The sequence below is a fragment of the Pocillopora damicornis genome, chromosome 12 (genome assembly GCF_964200805.1).
Source record: "Pocillopora damicornis chromosome 12, jaPocDami1.2, whole genome shotgun sequence".
Lineage (NCBI taxonomy): Eukaryota > Metazoa > Cnidaria > Anthozoa > Scleractinia > Pocilloporidae > Pocillopora > Pocillopora damicornis.
Window position 1 is genome coordinate 27,996 of NC_142681.1, and position 10,271 is coordinate 38,266.

Genomic DNA, 10,271 nt, shown 5'->3' on the forward strand with positions numbered 1-10,271 from the left:
AGTGCAATCCGTAACAGCTCAGCCCAGTCCCGTCCCGTCCAGTCCAGAACAACTAACTGCCGTTGAGTCCAGCACAATGCAGTCCCACTCAGTCTAGTTAGGAACACCCAAGTGCATTGCAGCCCGTCCAGGCAACTGAAGTGCTATTCGGAAAAGTCCACATTGAATCCCATACAAACGTATTTCAGTCCAGTCTTGTCTTCAGTTGTCACACCAACACGATCAAGAGCGTCTACTTACGGCATTGTCATAGACAGGTCTTTTTTAATGATACCTTAATAAAAGTATACCTAATAACTGAAAAGTAAACAAGAATAATTGACAATCAATAAAAGATAAAATAAAGAAAAAATATCCATCTCATTCACTGAAAACATAAAATAATTGATGAAGAACTAACGAAATGATGAATTAATAGGGAGATGAATAAATATGTAAATAAATTGATATATTAATAAGTTGAGAAATAGTTACGTTGTTAAATAAACACAATTTTAACGTATGGTCAATTTATTAACAATATTTTTGCATAATGCTAAAATCTACCACCATGTTGTCTTAAAAGTTTGCAAGAATATTTTCTCACAAGACTCAGTTTTCCGAAGACACTACCTGACCTTTGGAAAGACACGTGCAATCACAGGGTCACCAGTGGTTCATGATTGAATTTGAAACACTGAGATATCAGCTGAGCATAACCACAGGTGCGTTAAATGTTTGAGTAATGGATTAAAAGCTAGTCGAAGCGGATTGTCTTCCTCTTACAAAAAGTGCTACATAGTATAGTATACTATAGTATTGAAGTTAAAGGACGGATATTAGTAGAGGAGGACTGGAGTGCTTCATAAGAAGATAACCATAACAACAAGTTGAGCTACAACAGCGAGGAGAATCCAAACCTAGGACATAACCACAGGTACGTTAAATTTCTGAGTAATGGATTAAAGGCTAGTTGAAGCGGATTGCCTTCCTCTTAGAAAAGTACAACATAGTATAGTAAAGAATTGAATTTAAGCTGCGATATCAGTAAAAAAGGACTGGAGTTCTTCATGAAAAGATAGCCATAACAACAAGCTACAATACCGAGGAGAATCAAAGGCTAGGAAATAACCACAGGTATGTTAAATGTATCAGGAAAGGAAGCATAGTAAAGTCAAGTCTAGTCTAGTGTAATCTAGGAGTTACGGTTGTCTCGAGTTTGCCAGAATTAATATAGGAGAAGAGTGGGTTTTTTTTTCGATTTATGAGCTTCAGACATTTTAACTTTCTGCAGCTCAAGATAAGCTCATTTTACGCGGCTTTCCATCACTGAGAAGGTAAGTAAAGAATTAAAACAATGTGATACTAACCTGTGTAACATGAGTTCGTTGGCTGATAGGAAAACCCTGATGCGTTGCATAAAACAGTTGTAAGAAAAAGTTATGGTCGACCTACAGGTCATCTGAAAGAGGTAAGGCCGGCAGGTTTTGATTGCAACAAGTTTTGTCAGATTTTTTTCTTTTAAGCATCACCTCGTGGCTCACTTTGAATCAGAGCAGGACTGGAGTGCTTCATAAAAAGATAGCGACAACCACAAGCTAAGATAAAACAGCGTAAAGAATCCAAAGCTTGGACATAATCACAGGTACGTTAAATTTCTGAGTAATGGATTACGGGTTAGTCGAAACGGAAAAAAGTACTACATAGTGTAATATAGTAACAAATTGAAATTAAAGCTGAGATATCAGCAAAGCAGGACTGGAGTGCTTCAGGAAAAGATACCCATAACAACAAGCTGAGCTACAACAGCGAGGAGAATCCAAAGCTAGGACATAACCATAGGTATGTTAAATGTCTCAGGAAAGGAAGTCCAGTGTAGTCTAATGTAGGTAGTGTAGGAGTTAAGGTTGCCTCGAGTTTGCCAGAATTTATATAAAAGAAGAGCGGGCCTTTTTTTCAATTTAAGACCTTGAGATATTTTAACTTTCTCCAGTTCAAGATAAGCTCATTTTTAGTGGCTTCCCATCACTGAGAAGGTAAGTAAAGAATTATAATACTGTGACGCTAACCTGTGTAACATGGGTTCCTTGGCTGATAGGAAAACCGTGATGCGTTGCATAAAGTAGTTGTAAGAAAAAGTTATGGTCGTTCAGCAATACAGGTCATCTGAAAGAGGTAAGGCCGGCATGTTCTGATTGCAACAGGTTGTTAGATTTTTTCTTTTCAGCATGACCTCGTGGCTCACTTCAAACCACGTCAAAACCAAATAGCACATCAAACAATACCACGTGGTCTTGGAGGTTTGCAAGTATTTTTTCTCACAAGACTAAGTTTTACCAAGACGCCAGCTAACTTTTAGAAAGACACAAGCAATCACAGGGTCGCTAGTGATTCATGGCTCAATTTGCAACACTGGGATATCAGTAAAGCAGAACTGAAATGGATAATCATAACAACAAACTGAGAACCAGCTGCGAAGAGAATCCAAGGCTAGGACATAAGCAGAGGTAGGTTAAATTTCTGAGTAATGGATTAAAAGCTACTCGAAGCGGATTGTCTTCCTCTTACCAAAAGAACTACATATTGTAGTATAGTATTAAAGTTAAAGCACGGATATCAGTAGAGGAGAACTAGATTGCTTCATTAGAAGATAGTCATTACAACAAGCTGAGCTACAACAGCGAGGAGAATCCAAAGTTAGGACATAGCCACAGGTACGTTTAATTTCAGAATAATAATTTTAAGGCTAGTTGAAGCGGATTTCTTTCTCTCATAAAAGTGCTACATAGTATAGTAGCGAAGGTTAAGGTTGTTAAAGCAGTTGTAGGAAAGTAAAGGTCAATCAGGACTACAGATCATCTGAAAGAGGTAAGGCCGGCATGTTTCCATTGCAACAAGTTTTGTTAGATTTCTTTTTTTCTTTTTTTTCTTTTTTTTCTTTTTTTTTTTTCAGCATGACCTCGTAACTCAGTTTGGATCAGTGCAGCACTGGAGTGCTTCATAAAAAGAGAGCCATGACAAGAAGCTGAGCCACAAAATAGAGGAGAATTCAAAGCTAGGACATAACCTTTGCATCACTGAGAAGGTAAGTAAATAATCATAACAATTTGATACTAACCTGAGTAAGATGAGTTCTTTCACTGATAGCAAAACCCTGATGCGTGATACTCCAACCTGAGCTACAACAGCGAGGAAATTCCAAAGCTAGGACCTAACCACAGGTATGTTAAATATCTCAGTAAAGGAAGTCTAGACTAGTCTAGTCTAGTCTAGTCTAGTGTAGGAGTTAAGGTTGTCTCGAGTTTGCCAGAATTAATATAAAAGAACAGCGGGCCCTTTTTTCAGTTTAATAGCTTTAGACTTTTTAACTTTCTGTGGCTCAAGAAATCCTCATTTTCAGCGGCTTAGCATCACTGAGAAGGTAAGTAAAGAATTATAGCAATGTGATACTAACCTGTGTAAGATGGGTTCGTTGGCTGACAGCAAAACCCTGATGCGTTGCATAAAGTAGTTGTAGGAGAAAGTTCTGGTCGTTCAGCAATACAGGTCATCTGAAAGAGGTAAGGCCGGCATGTTCTGATTGCAACAGGTTGTTAGATTTTTTCTTTTCAGCATGACCTCGTGGCTCACTTCAAACCACGTCAAAACCAAATAGCACATCGAGCGCTTCATAGGTAATATGTAATCATTTGTAAGAGTTATTCTTTCTTCTATACAATCTGAAATTTTCTGTTTACAGAACTTTTTGGGTGGTTTCTTGATTAATTGTTTTAATGACAACGTTTTACAATGTAACTTGTTTAATATTTCAACATCTTTTTTTCTCTGAACAGTTTTCTGTTTTAAGTGGAGAAAAACTAGTGTTTTCAAACAAGGCCTAATCAGCAGCCCATGACGATTGAGGCCTAATGACAAATGACGATTAACTGTAAGTATTCAATTATGGGACAAATTAAGGAAAACTAACACGATACCCATTGTTACATATTTCGTATGCTCAAAACACAAATTGTCTTGAATAATTGAAACTGAAACTAGCTCCATACTATAATTTTTATTTGGTTGATGTTTTCTCAAAACATCAGTATATTATCTGTCTTTATTAGCAGTCTTTTTGCATGTAAGTCAAGTGTAGATTAATGTATTGCCATCTACTCCATTGCAGTTTAGGCAATCCAGTCCTTTTAACTTACTTCCAGTGCTGTGCTAAGCTATCCTGTGTGGTCTAGTCCAGTGGATTACATTTAAATAGAGTGCAGTACAGTCTTAATTAGTTTCATTTAAAAACGTGGAATGCAGTTCGGTGCAGATCAGTCTAGCGAGGTACAGTGAGTGTCCTGTATGGTACTTTCCAGTTCAATCCAGGGTAGTGCAGTGTAGTGCAGTCTGGTGAAGTCAAGCTCAGACTACGACAGTCCAGTCCAGTGAAGTGCAGTGTCGTCCAGTTCAGTCTTCTGAAGTGGTCCGGCTCAGTCCAGTCTAGTCCACTCCACTGGCGTGCGGTCCAGTCCATTCAATGAAATCTGCGCCCGCCCAGTCCAATTCCAATTCATTCCCTACCAGCTAAGAACATTTAAATCCAGCATAGCCCAGGTCCCATATGAGTCAACAGCAGTCGAGTCTAGTCCAGTCAAGTGCAGTGCAGAGCAGTGCAATCCGTAGCAGCTCTGCCCCGTCCCGTCCCGTCCAATACAACTAACTACCGTTGAGTCCAGCACAACGCAGCCCTGCTCAGTCAAGTTAGGAACAACCAAGTGCATTGCGGCCCGTCCAGTCAAGTGAAGTACTATTCGGAAAAGTCCACATTGAAGCCCTTACAAGTGTGTCAGTCCTGTGTTGTCTTCAGTTGTGACACTAACACAATCAAGAGCGTCTACTTACGGCATTGTCGTACACAGGTCGTTTTTAATGATACCTTAATAAAAGTATACCTAATAACTGAAAATTAAACAAGAATAATTGATAATCAATCAAAGATAAAATAAAGAAATAAAATGTATATCTCAATAACTGAAAACATTGATTAATTCTTGAAGAACTAAAGAAATGATGAATTAATAGGGAGATAAATAAATATGTAAATAAATTGATATATTAATAAGTTCAGAAGTAGTTACGTTGTTAAATAAATACAATTTTATCGTATGGTCTATGTGTAGACAATATTTTTGCAGAATATTGAAATATAGCACCACGTTGTCTTAAAAGTTTGCAAGGATATTTTTCCTCAAAAGACTCGGTTTTCCCAAGACACCAGCTGACCTTTGGAAAGACACATGCAATCACAGTGCCGCTAGTGATTCATGGTTTAATTTGAAACACTGGGATATCAGTAGAGCAGGACTGGAGTAGATAATCATAACAACAAGCTGAGCAACACCTGCGAGGAGAATCCGAAGCTAGGACATAACCACAGGTACGTTAAATGTTTGAGTAATGAATTAAAAGCTAGTCGAAGCGGATTGTCTTCCTCTTACAAAAAGTGCTACATAGTATAGTATACTATAGTATTCAAGTTAAAGGACGGAATTTAGTAGAGGAGGACTGGAGTGCTTCATGAGAAGATAGCTATAACAACAAGTTGTGCTACAACAGCGAGGAGAATCTAAACCAAGGACATAACTACAGCAAAGTTAAATTTCTGAGTAATGGATTAAAGACTAGATGAAGAGGATTGCCTTCCTCTTAGAAAAGTACAATATAGTATAGTATAGTTAAGAATCAAATTTTAAGCCGCGATATCAGTAAAACAGGACTGGATTTCTTCCTGAAAAGATAGCCATAACAACAAGCTGAGCTACAATACCGAGAAGAATCCAAGGCTAGGACATAACTACAGGTATGTTAAATATGTCAGGAAAGGAAGCATAGTAAAGTCTAGTCTAGTATAGTGTAATCTAGGAGTTACGGTTGTCTCGAGTTTGCCAGAATTAATATAGGAGAAGAGCGGGTTTTTTTTTTCGATTTAAGAGCTTCAGACGTTTTAACTTTCTGCAGCTCAAGATAAGCTCATTTTACGCGGCTTTCCATCACTGAGAAGGTAAGTAAAGAATTAAAACAATGTGATACTAACCTGTGTAACATAAGTTCGTTGACTGATAGGAAAACCCTGATGCGTTGCATAAAACAGTTTTAAGAAAAAGTTATGGTCGACCTACAGGTCATCTGAAAGAGGTAAGGCCGGCAGGTTTTGATTGCAACAAGTTTTGTCAGATTTTTTCTTTTAAGCATCACCTCGTGGCTCACTTTGGATCGGAGCAGGACTGGAGTGCTTCATAAAAAGATAGCGACAATCACAAGCTAAGGTAAAACAGCGTGGAGAATCCAAAGCAAGGACATAACCACAGGTACGTTAAATTTCTGAATAATGGATTACGGGCTAGTCGAAACAAAAAAAGGACTACATAGTGTATTACGGTAACGAATTGAATTTAAAGCTAGACTATCAGTAAAACAGGACTGGAGTGCTTCAGGAAAAGATAGCCATAACAATAAGCTGAGGCACAACAGCAAGGAGAATCCAGGGCTAGGAAATAACCACAGGTATGTTGTGTCTCAGGAAAGGAAGCACAGTCTAGTCTAGTCTAGTCAGGTGTAGGAGTTAAGGTTGTCTCCAGTTTGCCAGAATTTACATAAAAGAAGAGCGCGCCTTTTTTAAGACCTTGAGGCATTTTAACTTTCTCCAGCTCAAGATAAGCTCATTTTTAGCGGCTGTCCATCACTGAGAAGGTAGGTAAAGATTTATAATACTGTGATACTAACCTGTGTAACGTGGGATCATTGGCTGATAGGAAAACCCTGATGCGTTGCATAGAGCAGTTGGAGGAAAATTTATGGTCTATCAGCACTGCAGGTCATCTGAAAGAGGTAAGGCCGGCATGTTTCCATTGCAGCAAGTTTTTTCTTTTGAGCATGACGTCGTGGCTCGGTTGGGATCAGAGCAGGACCGGAGTGCTTCATAAAAAGAGAGCCACAACAACAAGCTGAGCTATAACAGTGAGGAGAATCCAAAGCTAGGACATAACCACAGGTATGTTAAATTTCTGAGTAGTGGATTAAAGGTTAGTCGAAGCAGATTGTCTTCCTCTTAGAAAAGTGCTACATAGTACAATATAGTATTGAATTTAAAACTGGAATATCGGTAGAGCAGGACTGGACTGCTTCACGAAAAAATGCCCAAAACAACAAGCTGAGCTACAACAGCGTGGAGAATCCAAAGCTAGGACATAACTACAGGTATGTTAGATGTTTGTTTAGTCTAGTAGAGGAGGGAACGTCAGTGGGTTCGTTGGCTTGTAAGAAAACTCTGATGCATTGCATAGAGGAGTTAGAGGAAAAAGTTATGGTCGATCAGCACTACAGGTTATCTGAAAGAGGTAAGGCCGGCATGTTTTGATTGCAACAAGTTGTTAGATTTCTTTTTTTTCAGCATGACCTCGTGGCTCCCTTTGGATCACATCATAAACAAATAGCACATCGAGCGCTGCATAGGTAATATGTAATCATTTGTAAGAATTATTCTTTCTTTTAGACTATCTGAAATTTTCTGTTTACAGAACTTTTTAGGTGCTTTCTTGATTAATTGGTTTAATGAAAACGTTTCACTACTCACTATGTGACGTGTTTAATATTTCAACACCTTTTTTTCTCTGAACAGTTTTCCGTTTTTAATGGAGAAAATAGTGTTTTAAAACAAGGCCTAATCAGCAGCCCCTCAGAAAGGTCACAGATGACGATTAACTGTAAGTATTCAGTTATGGGACAATTCAAAGACAACTAACACGATATCCACTGTTACATATTTCGTATGCTCAAAAACACGAATTGTCTTGAATGATTGAAACTGAAACTAGCTTCATAATATAATTTTTATTTAGTTGATCTTTTCTCAAAACAACGGTATATCATCCGTCTTTATTCGTAGTCTTTTGCATAAAAGTCAAGTGCAGATTAATGTATTGCCATCAACTCCATTGCAGTTTATGCAATCCAGGACAATTCTTTTAACTTACTTCCAGCGCTGTGCAAAGCTATCCCGTTTGCTCTAGTCCAATGAAGTACGTTCACGTGCAGCACAGTACAGTCTATGTCAGTTTCATTTGGAAACGTGGAATGCAGTTCGGTGCAGATCAGTCTAGCGAGGTGCAGTGAACTGGCTGTCCTGTATGGTACTTTCCAGTTCGATCCAGGGTAGTGCAATGTAGTGCAGTCTGGTGAAGTCAAGCTCAGGCAAAGACAGTCCAGTTCAGTTAGGTGCAGTGCCGTCCAGTTCAGTCTTCTGAAATGCTGTCCGGCTCAGTCCAGTCCAGTCCAGTCCGCTGACGTGTACTCCAGTCCAGTTTAATCCGGTCCAGTCCATTAAGTGGAGTCTGGTCCCGTTCAGTCCAGTCCAGTCCCGTCCCGTTCAAATTTATTGGTTCCCGTCCAATTCCATTCATTCTCTTCCACCTAAGTACATTTCAATCTAGGATAGCCCAGGTCCATATAGGTCAACAGCAGTCGAGTCTAGTCTAGTCAAGTGCAGTGCAGAGCACTGCAATCCGTAACACCTCACCCCATCTCCGTTTCGTCCAGTGGAGAACAACTAACAGCCGTTGAGTCAAGCACAACGCAGTCCTGCTCAGTCAAGTTAGGAACAGCCAAGTGCATTGCGGCCCGTCCAGTCAAGTGAAGTGCTATTCGGAAAAGCCCACATTTAAGCCCATACAAGTGTATTTCAGTCCTGTTTTTTCTTCAATTGTGACACTAACACAATCAAGAGCGTCTACTTACGTTATTGTCGTAGACAGGTCTTTTTTAATGATACCTTAATAAAAGTATACCTGATAACTTAAAAATAAACAAGAATAACTGATAATCAATAAAACATAAAATAAAGAAATAAAATATATATCTCAATCACTGAAAACATTGATTAATCCTTGAAGAACTAAATAAATGATGAATTAGTTGGGAGATGAATAAATATGTAAATAAATTGATATATAAATAAGTTAAGAAATACTTACGTTACTAACTGAATACAATTTTATCGTATGGTCAATGTATTTAAAATGTTTTTGCAGAATATTAAAATATAGCACCACGCTGTCTTAACGGTTTGCAAGTATTTTTTCTCACAAGACTAAGTTTTACCAAGACACCAGCTGACCTTTTGGAAAGACACAAGACATCATAAGGTCGTTAGTGATTTATGGCTGAATTTGCAACACCGAGATATCGGTAGAGCAGGACTGGAATGGATAATCATAACAACAAGCTGAGCAACAGCTGCAAGAAGAATCCGAAGCTAGGACATAAGCACAGGTACGTTACATTACTTAGTAGTGGATTAAAGGCCAGTCAAAGTGGATTGTCTTCCTTTTAGAAAAGTACTACATAGTATACTATAATAAGGTATTGAATCCAAGGCTGGGAGATTAGTAAAACAGGACTGCAGTGCTTAGTGAAAATATAGCCATAACAACAAACTGAGATACAACAGGAAGGATAATCAAAGACTAGGACATAACCACAGGTATGTTAAATGTCTCAGTAAAGGAAGTAAAGTATAGTCTAGTCTAGTGTAGGAGACAAGGTTGTCTCGAGTTTCCCTGAATTAATATAAAAGAACAGCGGGCCCTTTTTTCGGTTTAAGAGCTTTAGACATTTTAACTTTCTGTGGCTCAAGAAAAGCTCATTTTCAGAGGCTTAGCATCACCGAGAAGGTATGTAAAGAATTATAACAATGTGATACTAACCTGTGTAAGATTGGTTCGTTGGCTGATAGCAAAACTCTGATGCGTTGCATAAAGTAGTTGTAGGAAAAAGTTATGGTCGTTCAGCACTACAAGTCATCTGAAAGAGGTAAGGCCGGCATCTTTTGATTGCAACGAGAATTACAACTTTGTGATACTAACCTGTGTAAGATGGGTTCGTTGGCTGATAGGAAAACCCTGATGCGTTGCAAAGAGCAGTTGGAGAAAAAAAATCTTGGTCGATCAGTACTACAGGTCATCTGACAGAGGTAGGGCCAGCAGGTTTTGATTGCAACAAGTTTCGTTAGATTTTTTCTTTTCAGCATGACTGCGTGGCTCAGTTCGGATCAGAGCAGGACTGGAGTGTTTCATTAAAAGATAGCCACAACCGCGAGAAGAATCCAAACCTAGGACATAGCCACAGGTGCATTTAATTTCTGAGTAATGGATTAAAGGCTAGTCGATGCAGAAAAGTACTACATAGTATAGTATAGTAAACAATTGCATGTAAATCTAGGATATCAGTAAAACAGGATTGGAGCGCTTCATGAAAAG